We start from the raw sequence: 24,107 nt of genomic DNA on the forward strand, positions 1-24,107 counted from the left end.
TGATAATTTGACCAATTATGACCAGGAACTTGACCAATTTTTCACGAATTATGCCCTTTTTGCTTGGAACAGAACATTCATTGGGACTGGCAGGGGGACAAGTATTGCAAAGCAATTATCCCTATTTTTTTCTCTTGGTTTTATATGATAAATACAGCAATGCCTGACTTTGGTCTTTTACACCATTTGTGAATTGTTTAATAATCTGGCTGCATACCTTTTGCACCAATATCGCTGCTTGGTTTATTATGTCTTCATTGTCTACTGTGCTTGTAGCCATGAGACAGGAAACTGAATGAACCAGGCAATGAATGCAACAATTATTGGTTCACGAGTTATCAAGTGACCACTATATTCGTCATGTGTGTGTGTCTGTCTGTGTGTGTGTTTGTGTGTCTGTCTGTCCGCAGCATAACTACCCGATGATATCATCCGATCTTGATGAAACTTGGGTGGGAGGTGGGAGGAGGTGGGAGGTGGGAGGAGGTATCATTATCTAGTTGTGTCCTGCCTGGAGTGGGCGTATTGTGCCCATTGTGGGCGGAGCCACGCCCGAAAAAGATGTCTCGAGCTGCATCGGGTGTAATCAGGGGGTAATCGAGCAGGCAGGGGGTAATCGAGTTCAAGCTACATCTTCTCCGAAGGGGTTTGGTGGAATCTGACAGGGGTTTCGATATTTGGTTAGGCCAATGTCATGTGTCTAGCCCCACGGAGCTCGATTTTTCCTTTTTTTCCCCCTTTTATTTATTTATTTATTTATTTATTTTTTCATTTCATTTTTCACCGAATTTTCGGTATTGTGCAGCTAACTAACCTCATAACTGATTATACATTATTTTCTATCTCATTTCAAGGTCAGTAACCTTCGTTTTGACATTTCCGGGCCTGGCCTGTCCGGGCCTGTTTCGGTTACAGTCCGTCCTTTGTCATTGAATACCGCTCGCTCGTGAACCTTCGTCGTCTCCTGACTTGTCTGGCCTATCATTTGTATTCACTATTATTTTTTTAAACACTGGTCACTCGCTGGTCATGTATTTGTGGTTCTATGGGAATAACAGTGAGTGAGGAAATGATATATATATATATATATATATATATATATATATATATATATATATATATATATATATATATATATATGTATATATATATATATATATATATATATATATATATATATATATATATATATATATATATATATATATATATATATACATACATACACATGTGATGTGCTTCCTTGATTATATATATGTATATACAGTCACGTGAAAAAGTAAGTACACCCCATGTAAAGTTTTGACTTTTTCAACATATTTCAACATACAGCTATTTGATCTTCATTTCAACAATATTGATAGATAAAGGTGATATAATATAACAAATATCATGAAACATTTACATTTAGTAGTCCATTGTAAGTAGTGTAATAATGTTGCTTCTGGGACACCTCCGTTTAACATGGGAAATCCCTATCTAATGTCATTTACCCCCTTGTCTTTTTCAAAAATCATAAACACCTCTATTTCTCCCACCCTCATCTTTATGAACCTTTTGTCTGTAGTACCTATCCTTAATGTTGTTCATTAGACCACTCAAACACTACAAATATTTGTTTTCTCTTATAGACCTATCATCCTTCTTCTACATATCATCTGGCAGATTAATCTTTGACCCATTCACTTCCATATTAATTCTTTCCCTCCCTCATTGACCCTAAACACCTATATTTCTCTCACCCTGTTCTTTACGAACCTTCTAACCTTTTGACATGCTATCCTTATTCATTAGACCACTTAAACACCTGTGATCCTTCTGACCTTATGGACCTTTTAACCTTTTACTCTTAATATCATCTGGTGAATATAACCCACTCAAACAACGACCCTACAAATATTTGTTTATGCGTGGGAAATAATTTAATTCTCTTGCCACTCTCTTCACCATCTAATATATTAACAAAAAAGATGATTGAGTTTGGTTCTTTATTAAGATATTTTAACTGAGCTAAGATAAAATGGTAAACCTCCCTCAATGTTCTTATTTGAGCGCCTCCAGTGCCACACACTTTTTGGTAGGCTCTGCCCACCTTTTGTTAAGCTCCGTCCACTTTTTGGAAAAACCCCGCCCACTTTTTGGTAAGCCACGCCCACCTTTTACTAAGCCCCGCCCACTTTTTGTTAAGCCACGCCCACTTTTTGCTATACCCCGCCCACTTTTGCTAAGCTCCGCCCACTTTTGCTAAGTCCCACCCACTTTATAAACTCTTCAGCATTGTATCATTTCCAGGTAATACATAACATCATTTTCAGGGAATTTCCATCACATCATTTCCAGTTAAGACACGCCCAGGGAATTTCCACAGGAAATGACACACACCCAGCCCTTCTTATAAAAGGCACCGACCACACAGGCTTTTTCAAACACGCTTTCTGCTTCACTTGAGAATGGACTCCTATGCCGAAATGGAATGGGATAACTTTGCTATTCCTTGGAGTCCTACTACCTGTGTAGCGCTCAACCTTCAGATTGATGAACTGGACTCGAACCTCTTGTCGATGGAGGAAATTGTATCTGAGCTACGAAATGAAAATTCTACTTTTAACACAACTTGGGATAAAGTTATTTTTTTGTTTGAAGATCTTTTGAACAACCAAGACCCACAGAACGAGTTCTACCTTGATGACCCAGCCAAAGAGTTATACCTTGGAGATCCACAAAATCCTGAAAAAGAGTTCTACCATGATGATACTTATTGTGAGTTATCAAAACAAAACCCACTGAACGAGTTCTACCTTGATGACCCAGCCAAAGAGTTATACCTTGGAGACTCACTAAATTTGGGAAAAACAAATTATGAGGTCTGCCTAGATGGTTCTAACTGTGGAGCCTACCTTGGAGACTCACTAAATTTGGGAAAAACAAATTATGAGGTTTGCCTAGATGGTTCTAACTGTGGAGCCTACCTTGGAGACTCACTAAATTTGGGAAAAACTAATTATGAGGTCTGCCTAGATGGTTCTAACTGTGGAGCCTACCTTGGAGACTCACTAAATTTGGGAAAAACAAATTATGAGGTTTGCCTAGATGGTTCTAACTGTGGAGCCTACCTTGGAGACTCACTAAATTTGGGAAAAACTAATTATGAGGTCTGCCTAGATGGTTCTAACTGTGGAGCCTACCTTGGAGACTCACTAAATTTGGGAAAAACAAATTATGAGGTTTGCCTAGATGGTTCTAACTGTGGAGCCTACCTTGGAGACTCACTAAATTTGGGAAAAACAAATTATGAGGTCTGCCTAGATGGTTCTAACTGTGGAGCCTACCTTGGAGACTCACTAAATTTGGGAAAAACAAATTATGAGGTTTGCCTAGATGGTTCTAACTGTGGAGCCTACCTTGGAGACTCACTGAATTTGGGAAAAACAAATTATGAGGTCTGCCTAGATGGTTCTAACTGTGGAGCCTACCTTGGAGACTCACTAAATTTCATAAAATTAGGAAAAGAGTTTTACCTTGGAGACTTTGAAAACTGGTTTCGTTTTGGAGACTCTGAATGGGGGTTTTGTTTTGATAACTCGGAATGTGATACCTATCTTGGAGACTCAACAGGATTGTGGTTATACCTTGGGAACTTGGAAAGTTGGTTTTATTTTGGAGACTCTACCTGTGGGGTACATCTTGGAGACTCTTTGCATTCTAAAGCAATGAACAATGTTCTTTGTTTAATGACGCTTGATTTAAGCAATATCAAGAAAGTTCGAGGAAGAAAATGCTGGAAAATTCTTTCTTCCCATTTCTACTTCTTCAAACTTGAAAGCCTTGAAAGACAGAATTGGAGGAAGAGGAAAAAAAATAAAAATGAAATACGTATTTAAAAAAAGAAGAAAAAAAAAGAAATACGTATTTTTAAAAAAGAAGAAAAAAAAAGATTATGTTAGGGTTAGGGTGGGATTTTGAATGTGAGGGTTAGGGATTAGGTTGGGTTAGGGATGGAGTTGGGTTAGGGATGGGGTTGGGTTAGGGTTGGGATTTTGAATGTGAGGGTTAGGGTTGGGATTGGGTTAGGGATGGGGTTGGGTTAGGGTTGGGATTTTGAATGTGAGGGTTAGGGTTGGGGTTGGGTTAGGGATGGGGTTGGGTTAGGGATGGGGTTGGGTTAGGGATGGGGTTGGGTTAGGGATGGGGTTGGGTTGGGGATGGGGTTGGGTTAGGGATGGGGTTGGGTTAGGGATGGGGTTGGGTTAGGGATGGGGTTGGGTTGGGGATGGGGTTGGGTTAGGGATGGGGTTGGGTTAGGGATGGGTTGGGTTAGGGATGGGTTTGGGTTAGGGATGGGGTTGGGTTAGGGTTTGTATATTATTATGACTCACTCACACATACACACACACAAAAGTTAAGCCCCAACTGAAAAGTTGAGGGATTCTGTGTTTGGGGTTCACAGATTTAAAAACGTATCCCCATTATACACATACAAAAGTTAAGCCCCAACTGAAAAGTTGAGGGATTCTGTGTTTGGGGTTCACAGGTTTAAAAACGTATCCCCATTATACACACACAAAAGTTAAGCCCCAACTGAAAAGTTGAGGGATTCTGTGTTTGGGGTTCACAGGTTTAAAAACGTATCCCCATTGTACACACAAACAAAAGTTAAGCCCCAACTGAAAAGTTGAGGGATTCTGTGTTTGTGGTTCACAGATTTAAAAACATATCCCCATTACATTTTTTTTATTTATTTATTATTTTCAAGGGTATTATCTGCTTACTTGTGTTTTTTGTAATTCTTGCGAGTAAAATGAACCCAAGATTTCTTCTCCATTTAAATCATTTAATTTGTAAGTCCAAGGGTTTGTAGCCATTACATCAACGATTTTAAATAATTCACGAGTCCATTTTTGTGTATAACCTTTCTCAAAATGGCTTTTCCATTTGTATATCCTTACAATATCACCAACTTTAAACTTGGGCTTTCTCAAATTAATCTCCTTTTCATATTCTAATTTTGTAAATGTTTCTGATGGTTTTGATTTTGTTGATGAATGAACTGTATTGTTGTAATCATCTACAATATCCTGAATTAAATACACCCATTTTTGAGAACCGAGTTCTGTGAATTTTTTATATAATTTCTCTTTCAAAGTACGATTAAAACGCTCAATAACAACTGCCTTTCCTTCATTAAAGGTGCTGTATAATTTAATACCCTTCCCCTTAAGAAATTTCATGAATATTTTGTTATAGAACTCTGTTCCCTCATCAGTCCATAACTTCTTTGGTTTCCTTTTATCCCGATCAAATATTAGCTTAAAGGCTAACATTAAAGTATCACCCCTTTTATTTTTTAAAGGGACAACCCAGGCAAATCTACTCCTCAAATCAATAACGGTTAAAGCATACCTGTATCCCCTGTCATTATTCAATTCAATTAAATCAGCGGACCATATGTGGTCGGTGTATTTAGAATAAACCTTCCTTCTTTTAAACTTTGTGATTATAGGTTTGTGTAATTCTTCAGCCAAAAGCTCCTCAGTCTTGATGACATCATTAGAGCCTAATAGTTTTTTGAGGAATAACCAAGACCAAGTTTCAATTTAGCATTTATCAAATTTCTCACAATAAACCTATCAACTTTCTCTCTCAACGTTGGATTTTGTATCAAAGACAAATTATACAACATTTCGCTGTCGGCTTTATGTTTTTCAGTCAACGTAGTGGTTTTCCCATAAGCAATATCATGCTTCATACACACTTCGTCAACCCTATTTGTAGGTTTAGACCAAGGTTTAGGATTGTCAGCCTCATCTAATCTTTTATCCAAGTTTGTTCCTGGACCACAGAAAGAATACCCTGGAAGGTGTAATTCCCCTGGAATTCCAGTTGTTGTAAATTTACTTCCTGACAGAAACTTTTGTATGTCTCCTCCTCTTTTAGGAGAGATGAATTGGCACTTTTTAGAGCCACATACTTGACATATTCCTTTTTGATAAACTCTATTATTTTTAGCTTTAACATAAGAGATATTTTTAGATTTAGTTTTCTTTTTACATTTGAGACAATAACTCATATTTATTTATCAGAAAAATTCCGACAGAGTATCAAAACCTTTTTGGTTTTCAACATATACATTTCAATCTTTATTTTTAAAACATAAAGAATCCTAAGGAATGCCTTCACTCTCTCCTCCATTTATTTACAAATAAAAACTAACTAAAGTCAATGACACCAACATCATCAATCACATAATCTTTTCCTTCTTCTTCTTCTTCTTCTTCACCACTTTCTCGTTTAAATCTCCTCCCTGAAATTGAAGACATTGACGTTCTTATTTTTGAAACTATTATCTTCATAAGAGTTGTTAATTCTTTAATTTCCTCTTCGGTGCGTTGAGATTGATTTATTTGCTTTAATACACTCAATCTTTTATGAATCTCACTGATTTCCATCTCCCTCTCCTCCTCCTCCATTTTCTCCCTCTCCTCCTTCTCCTTTTTCTCCCTTTTCTCCCTTTCCTCCTTCTCCCTTTTCTCCCTTTCCTCCTTCTCCTTTTTCTCCCTCTCCTCCTTCTCCTCCTTTTTCTCCCTCTCCTCCTTCTCCTCCCTCTCCCTTTCCTCCTTCTCCTTTTTCTCTCTTTCCTCCTTCTCTTCTTCAACTCCTTCCTCATCCCTTGCTACCCTTGAGTTTGAACCCCAAAGAATATTATACATATACTCATCTGGATTTTGAGATATTCTTGTATCTATAATTATTTTTCTCATAATAGGATACCAATAAGATTTGTTGACGATTTCTAAAAGAGTTTTATATTTCATAACTTTGAGAAGTTCATTTTTATTTAATATTTTAAACAAGTCTCTATTTGTGGGTTTAACAATATCAGTATAAGGCCAGTTTTTTATGACAAAATTCCCATGTATATGCTCCAAATCATAAGGTATGTAATACCGAGCACCCTTTTCTTGTAGGTATCCTTGAATACAAAAATTATAATTCTCTTGTAGTCTTCTTCCTGCCATTTATGTATCAGAAATATATGTGAGATTAATATTATGACAGGTAATACCACCCCATCTTCCCACTACCAAATCGGTTTGTATTCCTCGGCTTTCTATCCTTATCTCATTACCTTCCTTCTTTGTCATGCGAACCATCGCTATACTATCATATATTTTTCTTTTCTTAAAATCACGTATTTGTTGTTTACTAATTGTACTTCCACATAAATCCTTATCCTCACCAAGTGGATAATATTCTTCTTTACGAGACTGATTTAAATCATGTAGGTCTTCTATGTTTATTGAAAAAGACCAATTATACCCTAAATCAGGCATATCATACCCCCATTTATTAATTCGCATATTAACTAAATGTCCTTCTTTATAAAATTCAATTGTAAGCAGGTAGTTAAATTCAATGAGGAAAGGTGTATGGTCAGTATAACCAGGTGTTGTGGTTGTAAATTTTACTTCTTTCACAAAACGTGCTGTTTTCTTTAAAAATATATATTGTGATAAATCACTTAATCTAATTAAGTCATTCGCATCTGTAGGGTTTGGATAATTGATTAATTTATAAGTATTCTTCATATTAATATTTTTACTTACACTATATTTTTGTCGTTCAGCCTGTGCCTTTGTATAATAATTTGATAAATCAATATCCTGAGAGGATTTTCCAAAGATAGAACCATCTTTTCCAACATAAGTCATTTATATTAGATTAAAAATGATATCATAAAAATTTTCATTATTGTTGAGTTGAAATAATACATATAAACATAATTGGCCACAACATTTAGAATTAATTTCTTGAACTTGGAATGTTTGATAAACACCATTCTGTAAGAATTGTATTACTTCAACAGGTGGTGGCATACCATAACTATCAAAATAATATTTATCCTGACTATTATGAATACAAACCCAATGAGAACCATTCTGTGTGTCTAAATTCATAATAATATTCTTTGTATTCTTATTTATATGTATTAATTCATCTCTCATACAAATAACCACATTATCAATTTTTAGTGTTTTACAATACTTAGCTAGTTCTATATTTGACGTTGTATTCTTTCCAAATTGTTTAAACCATTTATCCATTTATTTATGAGAAAGATACAATCCATTACCCCGTTTAGTTAGTTTAACACCCGCTTGAGCGATAGAGGAAAGCATATCTCCAACCAACAATCTAGCTTTATCAGGTAGACTTTCAAGTTTTTGAGCAAAATCTACAATTACACCACTTCCACTAATTTGTTTCTCCAACTCCTTGTTATGTCTTTCCAATTCTTTTTGAGCTTTTAGTTGTGCCTTCCTTTCGTTAGCAGTTTTTACCGCTGCTGAAATACCACCAGTCAATGCTCCCGCCGCACTTAAACCAGCAAATAAAGGAATTAGAAACGGGAGAAATCCTCCTCTTGACTCATCTATTGAATATTTCTTTAACATAGGTTTCGTCATTTTAATTTTAAGTGATCCAACATCATTTAGTGTTTTTACTTGTGTGTGTGTGAGTAAAACATCAATTCTTACAGCTCCTTTTCTTTGAATTGTATTAACATTAATAATACAAGGCTTTTGATTTTGAATACAAGATGTTAATTTATTAAGATTGATTTGATTAACATATACCCCAACCATTTATTTATGAGAAAAAACCTATGTGATATTAATCATAACACCATTATCTGTATTAATCTGTAATTCTGTTTCCTCCAAAAGCAAACAATATGCATTAACCTCTTCACTCTCCCCTCTTTCAATGTATAGAGAAGTATCCACTCGATTAGACTTTATAGTTTCCTTTTGAGAACTCAAGTCAATTGTGTAGATTGTATAAAGTTTTTGAAACGCAACCATATCCAAAATAGGATCATTATTACCATTACTTTCACACACCTTTTGGTAGGACTTGTAGGCTTCCGCATAATCATTTTTTTCCCAATCAATTTCCAATCTATCTCGCGGATAAAATGTGCCATCAAGAGAAACCCGAAGTTGTTTCACCTTAGCATTATCACTCAGCGCATTATTCTTATTAGTACCGTCCTCTCCATCTGGTTTTTTAAAAATGAGCCAGAGGTATCGTGGCTTTCCTTGAAGAACACCCAAATTCCAAGTGTAGGTAGTGTGTTCCAGTTTAACGTGTTGACATCTTCTTTTAAGGTATGATACATTTAGCGGTTTCTTTGAGTTAAGTCTTCTATTTAACATCTCTTCCGTTTTAAGATTAGGAGTATATTCACTGATATACCAACACAAATCATTAATAACAAATTTATTGTTGTCTCCAAAAGCATTTTCATCCCCAAAAAGCAACCTATTTACATTATCATTCCTTTGTAGTTGAAATCTAATTTTAAGACCATACAAAACTTTATCATAATCGCAAAATCCAAATATACCTTTAAGAGGTACTGCTACGGTAAAACTATTCACTGCTTTTGTTTCATCATTATACATTGACTTCCTTTGACTATAACCAGGGTCTGCGTTTGTACCCGTTGACATATCAGGAATAAAACCTTCAACAGCTCCCTTACCCATTCTATCACTAAACGAATATAGTGTAAATTTCATCATTTCAGATGTAGCAGAGACATAATCAACCGCTTCAACCTCTTGTGTTCCAATATACAGGCGGACACTGTCAAACATTTTCCAGAAGAAATCATTTACGAGTGTAGCATTAGTATTATTCGCAGCCTTAGTGAATTTAAATTTACACAGCAAGAAACTATCAGCTATATTCAAGTAAGTTTGTTGATTATTTATTTCAAAACTTTTTGTTCCGTTTGAATTCCAGTCTGTTCCTGTTATAGCATTTACCTTAAAATAGTCTTCCTTTTTAGTGGAGTTTGAAATGATAATCGTATCATCCAAATCATAGATACTATCAATCGCTTCCATACTTGTATTTATATAGCATTAAAATTGTTGAAACCCTGACCCAAGTATTTTAATGATTTTTTGTCGTTCTTGTGAAGATAGTTGAGTTTTACCTTTTTTTATTTCTTTGATTGCTTGTAATTTATGAGACTCCTTTTGAGCATCTTTTATACTCTTTATAGCACCCGCAACGGAGCCCACGGCAGAAGCAGTTGAACCAATTAGGTCTTTATGTTTAAGGATGGTTGAACCAATACCCATTAGAGTATCAATTATCCCATCTCCTTTATTTCGAAATTGATGACCTACACCTCGTTGTCTCTTAGGTTTATAGTATCCTCTACCCACATACCTTGTATAGTCTGGTGAAAGGAACATGCCCTCCCCTGTAATTATTTTATATTTTCCCAACTCGTGTTTTCTCACAATAACCATTATTTATTTATTGAAAAACTTCACGTAGGTGAATTCTGATGGATATAATTTCATCATTAAAGGATATCATACGATTATCTTGGTCGGTTATCCTAAAATTTACTCTGTATATGGTTTTTCCTGACACAGGTAAATAGACAAGATTTTTTGGTTCCATATTAAATTTATAACCAATCGGGGTTGAGTATGCACTGAATGAAAATATTGTATTTGTTCTTATTCCATCGTTATAAGCACCATCAATCAAATCACAATGAATTAATACTGAATTTATACCGGAGGATATTTGGATAACATTATCACTGTAAAACGTCCCGTTATTTTCAATCTTTTTTGAAGAGAAACCCAATAGCTCTCTAAACGAATTTTCAATCGTGAAATCAACTTTATAATTATTTTTAAGTTTAATAGTTGATTTTGAAGTGTGTTTTTGAATATCTATTACAATATTTTTTGGTTCATCACCTTTTTCTTTCATAAGGCGAGAGACTTCTGAAGATATTTGAGAAATCTCGTAAGCTCCAGGTGAAACAGTTATAGTTTTATATCCACTTCCTGGATTATAACTAAACTTGCTGTTTTTCTCTGTGATATTAAACAAGGTATTATAAGTTTCCATCGACAATAAAGATGCCTCATATGAGGTAAGGGGGTCAAGTTGTAGTGGGTAAGGGAATGAAGCTGTGTAATCGCTCGTTGTGAAATTAAAACTAAGAATTGTGCTTCTCATCTTATTTAATATCTAATAAAATATCTTTGTATTGACATTTATTAATTATTTTCATATTCATCAACTGATCTAAAATGGCTGAGGATTCATTAAAACAATTGTTGTTTCCAGCCTTCTTACTACCTAACAACAATAATAGCCTATTAACTAATTGTGATGGGTCATTTGGAAGAAAACTAACACCTGAACCAAGTTTACTTAAAGCATCAATAATATGTTTCTCCTTCTCATTCTTCTTACTTTTACCAGCAACAGAAACTCCATAATCAAGTGCATTTAACAACTCAATATATACCCTATCTTCCTCTCTTTCCATATCAAGTGGTTCCTCAAAATATTTTGAACCGCTGAATCCGGGGTTTGTTAGAAGAAACATTAATCTTGGAGTTAATTTAACATTTGGTTGAGTAGAACTCAAGAACATCAATTCATCATTAAATATCAATACCTTTTCTTCCACAAGATGAAACACTGCTGGTTCTTCTGTTGGAATGAGACCTGCTCTGGTTTTTGAACCCGCCGAATATTCATTGTTTTGAAGAGCTTCCACAACATAATTAGGGGGTTGATTTACCTGCTCAAGTTTCCGAAATAATCCCTCGTCATCATATTCTAATTCACCAAGTTCTTGTTTTGTTATCTGACTAAAATCTTTGAGCATTTGAAGTTTTTTCGGAGTAAATTCTACCGTGGGAACTGTAGGTGAGTGTTGAGTTTTCAAAAGTGGTTTAAAGAATTTCTCTTGTTTTCTTTCAAAGGCTTCTTCACCAGTTAGTTTCTGTCTCCGTTTCTTCTTTATCTCTTCCTGTTGTTTAACAACTTTTGAAACTAATTGTTGATGTTCCTTAAACTTTCTTTCTCTTTCTTCGGTATTCATTTTCTGTATTTATTTATTGAAAAATATCATTTAGTATCTCATCTTGTTTCACAACAATATATTTATATTTTCCAATCGTGTGTTTCATATAATTTTCAAATTCTTTTTTACTACATAACGTAGAGCAATTATCTCTCCAAAAATTATTTACATCTATTGAATTTAACTTAAATAAAATAAAAGTATTGGCATTGTTTCTTATTGAGCGTCGAGGGAGTTGAAAATATGATTGACTAAGATATATACAATTACAAGAAGAATGTCTCCCTCTTGTATAGTAGCTATCCATTACTGTTTGGTTTCTCTCATTAACACAATCATCAAAGATGACGAGGTTCTTTTTTGATTTATCTAAATCTTGAGGTGAAGGTATATCATCCGTATTATCACTGAGAATACAAGTTATGGGTTTCGATTTTGATTTCTGTGTATCACAAAATAATTGTATTATATCTTCAATATTATAATCATTCAGTTTGTTTTGAAGTTTAAATAAACCGATAATGTCTTCCTTTTTAAGACCTGCATTAAAACCCTGTGAGAGTAGTTGATACTCGGGTTGAAAACTTGACTTTGTAAAAATTATTAAATTATCATAATCTAAAAAATTAGGACCAAGGAGCATCTTTAAAAGTAAACAGGTTTTCCCACATCCGCTTGAACCAACTATTAGACATCTCAATGAATTTGGAATGTTTTTATGGTTATTAAACTTTATCTTATTTTCCCAAACGGGTAAAAAATCATTCATTTATATATTTGGAAAACAAGTCATCTAACTTTTTTTGAGCTATTTTAGAAACTCTATATTTTATCCTGAGTTCGGGTTTAATTTCAAAATAATTCATTATTTTATTTATATAGTATCTTGTATTAACATTTCCATTAAAATTATTTTGAATAATAAATATCATTAAACCCTTATACATTTCCTCAATACAAAGAGTCTCTTTCCTTGTAAGAAATGGTGTATTATCACCATAATGCTTAACATTCATCTCTCTTATTAATCTTGTAAAGTAATTCATTTTTGGTTCTAATTTAAAAGAGTTATATGTTTTTTTATATTTCTTATTATCATTAATTAGAATATAATCACAGAATAAACATTGTTTATATGAACCCTCATTATTAAGCCCTATTCTATCACAAGCTGGACAATTCTCTAATTTATCATATGGAGAGTCTGGAAATTCTAAATATCCTTCAGAACTTATCATATTTATATAGTAAATTTTTACTTAAACTAAACGCAAGTTTATTCATTAATAAATACAATGTTTCAAAGCACAAAAGACAAATTTCAATCAATCTCTACTTTGGTGGAAGATATAGAAAAATATGTCAAAGATGTTAAATTGAACAAAGATAAATATGGAAATTTTTGGGTAAAACCAGTTATGGAAAATAACATGAGCCCCTCTATTTCATTTAAAGGAAGAGCTCTAACTATACCTGGAAAGACATCCATTAAAGTAAATCTAACAAAAGTTTCTCCTCTACTCCTGGCAATTTATTCAAAGCTTGAAAAAGTGATTGACCACGATACTTTGAAAAAGAATGATAAGACCATTAATAATTCTAGAGGAGACATTTGTATTTTCTTTAATAATCCAAAGGGTGTAGATCTAAGTAAAATGAATGATGTTAATATTTCTGGTGAAATGTCATTTCGTTCTATGATAGTTAGAGATTATTTAAAGATAACTTTTGATATTAAAAATGTAGAGATTGAATCCGTTAATGAAAGAAAGTATATTGGTATAGATGGAAAGGTTTTTTCTGCTAATTAAATATGAGTCATTACAGCAGTGAAGATTTTACTATTTCATTGAACTCGGACGATAGTGATGATAGTATTTCATTGAACTCGGACGATGGTGATGATAGTATTTCATTGAACACAGATGATAGTTATGATACTAATAGTTTGTGCTCAAATGATAGTTATGAGAGTAGCTTTATTGATGACTCTGAGTATGATTCTGAGTATTCATGTGATAGTTATGACTTAGATGATTCTGAGTGAAAAAGTGTTTTAGTTTAAGCACAGCGATATATATAAAACGGAGCTGTAAAGCTCAAAAGTGTTTTATTTTAAGCACAGTGATATATATAAAACACCACGTTTTCTCACGCTATAAATATGGTTTATTGTGATACTTGCGAGAAGGAAGTAAAATATTATAAACAACATATTCTCACCGCAAAACATACATACAACATTTTAAACAAACTTTCCCCTCTTCCACCTGAAACAAAACACTGTTCTACATGTAATAAAAATATCCTCAAGAAAGGCTTCAAAATACATCTTAAAACAAATCTACATTTATCAAATTTTATCACAACTAAAAACTCTGATGGAGCATTCAAAGGACATATTAAAATAAGAGTCTTTAACTTCAAACCTCCTGAACCAGAGTCTATAGTTGATGCTGTAGAAATAGTTAAACCTGCTGTTCAAACGTTGATTGAAAAAACACTAAAGGAAATGAAACCACTTAAATTTTATATGGGAGTAAAATTAGAAATGACAAAGGATGAAGGAGTTATAGATGCACCATACATGAGAACTGAGCCACACTTTATATCTTCATATCAAGATTTTAAAACATCAGGAGTCTATGATGAACTTATTAAACAAGAGCAAGATGTGGATAATTCAATCGTAGGAAGTGGATTCAATATAGGAAAAATTATTTACATAGACATTCATATTCTTAAATCAGATCCTCTAAAAGCTTCTTCTTACATTGATTTACCCAGTGTTATCAAAAATAGAAAAGCAGTTATCAATATCAAAAATAAAGACAATAAATGTTTTCTCTGGTCTATTTTAGCACACTTACATCCTCCACATTTTCATGATGAAAGAGTATCTCATTATAAAAAATATGAGAATACATTAAATACGAAAGATCTAAAGTTTCCGATGACTTTAAATGATATTCCTAAATTTGAAAAGATGAATAATTTATCAGTTAATGTTTATGGTCTAACAGAAACAAACAACATTCAGGTTTTAAAGCTTTCTGACAATTGTAAACAAACTCATATTAATCTTCTATATTTTAATTCAGACGAAAATTCACATTATACATACATCAAAGATATTGCTAAATTAATAAAACCACAAGTCTGTAAGAGAACAAATAAAATATATATTTGTTTGCGTTGTCTTAACTTCTTCAATTCACAAGAAAGATTAGATAAACATTCAAATTATTGTGGCGAACATAAATCAACGGTAATCAATATGCCTAAAGAAGGCTCAAAGATCACATTCAAAGATGAAAATAAAAAGATCAAACATCCATTTGTTATATATGCTGATTTTGAAAGTATTTTAGAAAAAATTGATACTGCTTCTCCAGATCCAAAAGAATCATACACAAATAAATATCAAAAACATACTCCTTGTGGTTTTTGTTATTATATCAAATCATCCGTTGGTGATAAATATAACAAGTTAGAGATGTATAGAGGCTCAAATACCCCAGAGGAGTTTGTGAAACGACTAGAAAAAGACTGTGTTCGATTAACCAAGATAATGAGAGAAACCAATAAACCAATGTCCTTAACAAGTAAAGAAAAAAGGGAATTTATAAAAAACAATGTCTGTCATATTTGTGAGGAGAAAATTGGTAAAGGTCTAAAGGTTAGAGACCATTGTCATCTCACTGGTAAATATAGAGGTCTGGCTCATCAAAGTTGTAATATTAATTATCAACTCCCCTCTTTCATTCCTGTCTTTCTTCATAACAACGCTCATTATGATACACATCTATTTATCAAGGAACTCTCAAAGACTTCTGGAAGTATCTCAGCAATTCCAAACACGGATCAGAAATACATTTCATTCACAAAAACAATTCACACATCTCCTATTACTCATATCAGATTTCTTGATACATTTAAATTCATGGCAAGTCCATTGGTTAACTTGGTTCAAAATCTAAAAGAGTTTCCATGTCTTTCAGAGTATTTTTTAGATAAAGATTTTCTAACACAAAAGGGAATTTACCCCTATGACTATATGGACTCATTTGAGAGATTCAATGAAACACAACTTCCTTCAAAAGAAAATTTCTATAACAAATTAAACAACAGTAATATATCTGATAAAGATTATGTACACGCACAAAATGTTTGGGAAAAATATAACATCAGGAATCTTGGCGAGTATCACGATTTGTATCTCAAAACTGATGTGCTTTTATTGGCCGATGTATTTGAAGCCTTTAGATCTGTTTGTCGCACTGGATATGGATTGGATCCTGCTCACTACTACACAGCACCTGGATTGGCCTGGAGTGCGATGTTGAAAATGACAAAACAAGATTTGGATTTGATAACCGATGTTGATATGCTTTTGATGATTGAAAAGGCAAAAAGAGGTGGAATTTCACAAGTCTGCTCGAGTAGATACGCAAAAGCAAATAACAAATATCTTCCAAATTATGATCCAACGAAAGAGAGTTCTTACTTGATGTACTATGACGCAAACAACCTGTATGGCTGGGCAATGTCTCAGGCTCTTCCTTATGGAAAACTTAGATGGGTAAAGGAAAAAGACTACAAAAACGTTTTACAAGATGTATGTATCTCTACACAAAAAGAATTGGATGAAGAAAAAGTTGGTTATTATTTTGAAATTGATTTAAAATATCCAGAGGAACTCCATAACCTACACAAAGATCTCCCATTTGCTTGTGAGAAAGAAAGTCCAAAGAAAGAATGGTTGAGTGATTATCAACGATCGTTTGATATAGGTGAATCAACAGAAAAATTACTTACTACATTATATAACAAGAAAAATTATGTTCTACACCAAAGAAATTTGCGACAATATTTATCAAAAGGTCTAAGAGTAGAGAAGATCCATAGGGTTCTAAAGTTCAATCAAAGTCATTGGTTAAAGGGGTACATTGATTTTAATACACAAAGAAGAACAGAGTCAAAAACAGATTTTGAGAAAGACTTTTATAAATTGATGAATAATGCGGTCTTTGGTAAGACTATGGAGAATGTGAGGAAAAGACAAAATATCAGATTATCAACATCTTGGGAACAAGCATCAAAATTAATTAATAGACCGAGTTTTACTCGAGCTGAGGTCTTTACTGAGAACTTTTGTGCGATCCATTTGATTAAAGAGAGTATTGAAATGAACAAACCTATTTATATTGGGACAACAATTCTTGATTTATCAAAGTCATTAATGTATGATTACTTTTATAATAACTTGAGGAAGAAATATCAAAATGATGTTAATCTACTTTATATGGATACAGATAGTTTTATTTTGAAAATTAATACCAACGATGTTTATTCAGACATGAAAAGAGACATTAATATCTATGACACGAGTAATTACAGTCCAGAGAGTGAGTTGTTCTCTTCTAAAAATAAAAAGGTGATTGGAAAGTTCAAGGATGAATTAGGAGGAAATGTCATGAGTGAATTTGTGGGATTGAGGTCTAAGGCTTATGCTTATAAATACATTGTGAATAACGTTGAAAAAACTGATAAGAAATTAAAAGGTGTAAAGAAAAATGTCATTAAAGAAACAATAAACTTTAAGGATTATTATAACTGTTTAACAACAAAGAAAGAAGAGTTTAGAAAGATTAATGGAATAAGAAGTTATAAACATCAATTATATTCAGAAGAGGTGAATAAGAAAGCATTGGGGGCTTTTGATGATAAGAGGTTTATTTTAGAAAATGGAATTGATAGTCTCCCTTATGGTTATATAAGTATATAAGTGATAAGATATATATAAGTGATAAGATATATATAAGTGATAAGATATATATAAGTGATAAGATATACATAAGTGATAAGATATATATAAGTGATAAGTTAAAAAGGGGGGGTTGGGGATTTTAACGGGCTACCGCCGCCTTTTTTACTATTATATAAATGATAGAACCAAGTATCAACCAGACTAAAGAGTGGAGGTGTAATCAACCTTGGTATATAAATGGAAAACATAATGAATGTGAAAAATATCAAATAGGTATAATTGAAAAGGCAACTGGTAAAAAAATTCACAAAACAAATAAGAGAATTAATTTAAATACCGGTGAATTGGGTAAAAAAGATGGAAATATTTTTGAGTGGACGGAAAACTTTGATGGTTGTCAGGAAAATATATACTTTAATTTAAAAATGGTATGTGGCACTGGAGGTGCTCAAACAAGAACATTGAGGGAGGTTTACCATTTTATCTTAGCTCAGTTAAAATATCTTAATAAAGAACCAAACTCAATCATCTTTTTTGTTAATATATTAGATGGTGAAGAGAGTGGCAAGAGAATTAAATTATTTCCCACGCATAAACAAATATTTGTAGGGTCGTTGTTTGAGTGGGTTATATTCACCAGATGATATTAAGAGTAAAAGGTTAAAAGGTCCATAAGGTCAGAAGGATCACAGGTGTTTAAGTGGTCTAATGAATAAGGATAGCATGTCAAAAGGTTAGAAGGTTCGTAAAGAACAGGGTGAGAGAAATATAGGTGTTTAGGGTCAATGAGGGAGGGAAAGAATTAATATGGAAGTGAATGGGTCAAAGATTAATCTGCCAGATGATATGTAGAAGAAGGATGATAGGTCTATAAGAGAAAACAAATATTTGTAGTGTTTGAGTGGTCTAATGAACAACATTAAGGATAGGTACTACAGACAAAAGGTTCATAAAGATGAGGGTGGGAGAAATAGAGGTGTTTATGATTTTTGAAAAAGACAAGGGGGTAAATGACATTAGATAGGGATTTCCCATGTTAAACGGAGGTGTCCCAGAAGCAACATTATTACACTACTATTGTATAATTTATATAAACATAAATGCAAATTTTGCATGTGGAAGAAGTAAGAAAAAGTAAGTATCTGGTATTTACCTGTGGGCAAATAACCCTTGGTAATCTTCCCAACAGTTTTCCAGACGACAGACTGCTGGTAGGGGACATGTATTGTAGCGCAATACTCAAAATGCTTGTTATTATGGCAAAAGTTTTAAAATTTCCAATTTCCTGATTTATTTTGTATATCTGTGATATTAAATTGACTTGCACAGAAATTTTAGTAATTATCTACCTATATGGCATACAGTACTTGTAACTTCCCACAAATGCTTAATGGGGAATTGCACCACTATAGTGAAAACATCCGAAACTTTTGCAGAGTATTTTTGTATACACTCCGCCCTGACATTCGTGGTCCCAATATTCACGGGTTATCGTTTGCTTTGCAGTTGCTTCGCATATTCGCAGTTGATAAATTGCGACCTGCTTCTACCTCCGCGGCCCTGTGTCCCGTGTATTCATGGTTTTTTGTGGAGGCAAAATTTTTTTCCACGAGCTGCGAAGTCCACACAGTTCTAAAAATGTCTTCCACCAGCCACACACAAAGCCACTAGACATGTGCAAAAGACACATCTTCCAGGAGCCGTGAGCCCAACATGTTTCTACATTCGCAGCCCTGTGCTTTGCATTTTCACGGCTGTTCATGGCCACATAAAAGTATTTCTGCCGCACTATAAGCAAACTTCATGGGATATCCCACCAATCACACTGTGAACATTTGCTTCGTGGGATATCCCATCATTCACATTGTGAACATAGCTTCACGGGATATCCCACCATTCGAACTGTGAACATAGCTTCGCGGGATATCCCGCCATTCACACTGAACATTGTTTCGCGGGATATCCCACCATTCACACTGTGAACATAGCACTGTGGGATATCACACCATTCACACTGTGAAGATTGCTTCACGGGATATCCCACCATTCACACTGTGAACATAGCTTCGCAGGATATCCCGCCATTCACACTGAACATTGCTTCGCGGGATATCCCACCATTCACACTGTGAACATAGCACTGTGGGATATCACACCATTCACACTGTGAAGATTGCTTCACGGGATATCCCACCATTCACACTGTGAAAATTGCTTCGCAGGATATCCCACCAGCTGCGTAACACGTCATCCCCAGCGAGTTACTGTACAGAATGAAAACACTCCACCGCAGCTATTGGTGCAAATAGCTGTCCCATTTTCCCCCCATTGAAACAATGCCCTGATATTCGTGGATTTTCCTCGATGTTTATGGGATTTTCCTCGCCGTTTGTGTGATTTTCCTTGACATTTGCGGGATTTTCCGTGAATCAGGAACCGCCGGGAACCAATCCCCCATTTTCCCTTTGAACCAATGGCCCCACATTCGCGGTTCTAACATTCACAGCATTTTCCAGGAACGTATCCTCCTTGAATGTCGGGGTGAAACTGTATAAAATATGCTGGCAGGATAGCCTTAGAGCAGGGGTGGGGAACCTTTTTCCTGTCAAGGGCCATTTCGATTTTTAGAACATCCTTCGAGGGCCATGCTAAATTATTGAATACATATATCGGACTCACCTAATGCGATGGCTGGAACTGTTTCTCTTTGGCGAGGCGTTTGGTGTCAGGTGGTAGTGATGATGATGCTACTCGCAGCTGGTTTTGCAGGTTTGGGTCAGTCAGTCTTGAGCGGAACCGAGTCTTTGCAAGAGTCAGTTTTGAAAAGAACTGCTCACAGCTGTAGGTCGTCCCAAACAGTGATGCAAACTTCAGTGCATGTCTCCTCAGAATGGGAAAATCCTCAGCACGTACATACAGTTTGTAGAACTCGAGCAAAGGGAGGTTGTTGTACCTAGCTTTGAGCTCGTCATTGCTTTGCAGCTCAATGATTTCGTGTTGTAGGTTGTCAGGCACATCAGCTGGTTCCACATTAAACGGCGTGGCAAATATGTTCAGTTCCCTTTGTTTACTTTTCATGTCCTGGAACCTCTCTCCAAATGCCTGGATGAGTTTTGCACACTCAGCAGCATATTCAGATGTCACAGCAGGCTTTTGTTCTTGCAGAGTGGGAAAGTGGAAAGTGTTTCCCCTTTCCAGTTGCACTTGCCACAGCTTTAGTTTAGCTTCAAATGATTTCACATGTGATTGCAGAGAGCTGAGAAGCTGGTTGGGACCTTGGAGCTTGACGTTCAGCTCTGACAGGTACTTGGTAATGTCCACCATGAAGCCCAAATCACACAGCCACTTGCTATCACTGAGTTCCATGACAGGTTTCCCCTTCATCTCCATGAACTGTTTCACTTCTTCTCTCAGTGAGTAAAACCGTGTGAGCATATTTCCGCGACTCAGCCACCGCACCTCACAGTGGTAAACCAGATCTCCGTACTCTGACTCTAGTTCACTCAGTAGCTCCTTGAACTGGCGGCTGTTCAGCCCTCTGCTTTTGATCACGTTTATGGTGGAAACGACAGTTGTCATCACATTGTTGAGCTTCAGGGACTGTGCACACAGATTCTCTTGGTGTATGATACAGTGGCATACAACTAACTCACTTGGATCGAGACTGAGACGACTCATTTCTTTTTTGAACAATGCAGTCAATCCCTTTTGCGCGCCAACCATGGCTGGGGCTCCATCCGTGGCCAGGCCACTTAACTTGTCAAACTGCAGTTCGAATTTGTTCATAGCCAAAACAACTTGCTCAAACAAATCCTCACCTTTGGTGGTGCCATGCATGGCTTGCAAAGACAGCAACTCCTCCCTCGTATCAAACTCAGCTGTAATCCCCCGCACAAAAATGGCTAGTTGGGCGGTGTTTGTTATGTCCGTTGTCTCATCGCAGGCCAGAGAGAAAAACTGGAAATCTCTTGCGGTGTCCTTCAGTGTTTTCTCAATATCTTGTGCCATGTCAGTAATCCGATCTGAGACAGTTCTTCGAGACAAACTGACACTTTGTCCGATGAATTGAAAACCTTGAAAAGGAGAGATTACTGGAATTATAGATAGATGAATTGCCTCGCGGGCCGGATCAAACGGTCTCGCGGGCCGTATACGGCCCGGAGGCCGGAGGTCCCCCCACCCCAGCCTTAGAGGTATGCGCATTCACCAGGGTTCAACGTTCATCTCTCTGCCCAACTATAAATTGTTATCCTGCTGTTTTACAGGCATGATGATGCATCATTGTATGTTGTCCCTAAGATTAACTTTAACCTGGGTGTCCTATTTGATAGTATTAGTTGTTGGAGGTAAGAATCTCATGATGTCCTTCATGAAGGGTAGGTGTGTTATAGGGTGAATAGAGCAGAATGTTTGTGAAGTACAACATGTTGTGTTTGGACTAAATCCCTCAGAGCAGCAGCGGGTTAAAATGCCTAGTATCTATAGTGACAAGAGACAACTGGAGGTGAACTCCCAGGATGCTGAGCGGAGGCAGTCGGCATATACACCGCGAATCCGTGGGCGGTGTGGTTATATTTTAACCAATTTAGCCACGCAGCTCTTGCAGCGTACATATGGTTTAATGTGGGAATTTCATTCTGCTGGAGGATGAGATTGTGGCTCAAAATACACAGCACATAGCTTTAAAAGTGACAGATTTAACAAATAATGGGGATGGGGGCATGGGAAGTAAAAATGGTAGTAATAATACAGAGACAACTGACAGGGCACTTAACGGTCTGCAGCAGTGCAGTGTTATTGTTATCGCTCATCTTAGTACCGGCAGACTCAGTGGGGAACACAGGATGCATGGGAGAATTAACCAAAGTGTAGCGTGTATGTGCGGTCTTTCCTGTGAAGCACCGGGAGGTGTGGCGCAGGCTAGTTTGGAGATGCCCAAGTGCAGGCATGGCTTCGGACCCCTTTCCCGGTCAAATGTTTCTCTTGGGTCTCCACGGCTCTGTCGAGGCTCTTCACTTTTCCTCTGCTCTGGGCTGTGTGGCTCTGCAGCTGACTGTCATCTGTGACTTTCTAGATAGTTATCCTGGGCTGTCTGTACTGTGTTGATCGCTGTGCAGCTCGCTCTCTGGGTGCCGTGCTTTGTGTATGTTAAGGTTGCGTCTGGTTTTGCGCTGTCTCTGGCTACCCCAGATTAACTGCTGTTCATGACTCTTTTAATGGCTGTACCAGGCTGGCTGTTCCTGGGTGGGAGCATCACTGCCTTTTATAGTCAGCTTGTCTGCTCCCCCTCCCTCCCCCTGCTTTGTGGGTTTCGCATATTCGCTCTCGCAGCACTGAACTTGCACATGCTGAGCCACTATTTGTAAAACCTATGTCCGAGAGGTTTGAACTCGCACATGTTGATCCTTAATGTTGCCGGACTTGTCCGAGAAGTTTGAAACAGCACGTGCAGAGAGCACCATGCCCATGTGTGATTAAATGACTGGGGTTGATTTAAGAATTGCATAGATGGAAGATGGGGAGAAGAGACAGGCATGAGGGTGACGATGACAGGGAAGTTAACTTGACATCCCATTCTGATTGATGCTAATTGGGGTTTACAAACACTTATGCTAACACTCATTAAGGTATAACTGATGCATAATTAACCCCCAAGTCATTTTCATAACAATATACACGATATAAATGTACACACATTCGACTTTGGAAGTGGGTTTGATGAAAAAGATGGGAGAGTGGTGCTGAGTTCTTGAGCAAAAGGACAGATTACCTAAAAGCTTCTGTGAATCAGTAATTGCATTGTTGGACTTTTTGAACAAGGTTAATACCACTCTGGTATTTCTATCAGATAACATTAACGAGGAACCAGATGGTGTTATTGTGTACCGTATATATACTGCATTTACAAAAATGAATACACAATCGCACCTTGTTTTGGTACCTCTTCATGAAATTACTACGAAAGAGGGAAATGCTTCCTTAAGAATATTATTTTAAAAGAGCATTCAAACATTTAAATGGTGGAAAAGTACTTGCTTTTGACTCACCAAAATCTCACCTCCTTGTCTTGATGTTGGTACATTTTGATATGAAATAAACAATTAAGAGTGGTGGTGGTGGTGTTTGTAGCAACGACATGCTTTTCTTTCATATCAGTCAATCTTGGACTCTACCCCATGAATACATTTTGCAATGTCCTGCGAGCTTGCGTGCACGCGAATGGATTTTTGAACAAGTGGGACAGCAATGAGAATGGGGGTAACGCATATAGAATGGCTTCCAAGAGCTGTGCATGTCAAATTTAGGATTATAACTGTGATGGGAATTGCTTTTGCTAATGCGAACTCGGGATCTGCGAGAGTAACAAAATACACTGCTTTGCTAATACATCCACAGACTAACTTTTATGTTCATTTGATA

At 35.8% G+C, this 24,107-nt stretch overlaps 2 protein-coding genes across 4 annotated transcripts in view; both read left to right on the plus strand.

Annotated features, from left to right (window-relative positions):
• LOC137431519 (arf-GAP with GTPase, ANK repeat and PH domain-containing protein 1) overlaps positions 1–24,107 on the plus strand; it is a 709,868-nt gene that overhangs the window by 222,711 nt on the left and 463,050 nt on the right. The window lies entirely within an intron of this gene.
• Positions 1–24,107, plus strand: part of LOC137431522 (carboxy-terminal domain RNA polymerase II polypeptide A small phosphatase 1) — a 126,368-nt gene that overhangs the window by 65,435 nt on the left and 36,826 nt on the right. The gene's annotated exons all lie outside the window — the stretch shown is intronic.

This window comes from Myxine glutinosa, chromosome 7, assembly GCF_964187855.1.
Source record: "Myxine glutinosa chromosome 7, kmMyxGlut1.1, whole genome shotgun sequence".
Lineage (NCBI taxonomy): Eukaryota > Metazoa > Chordata > Myxini > Myxiniformes > Myxinidae > Myxine > Myxine glutinosa.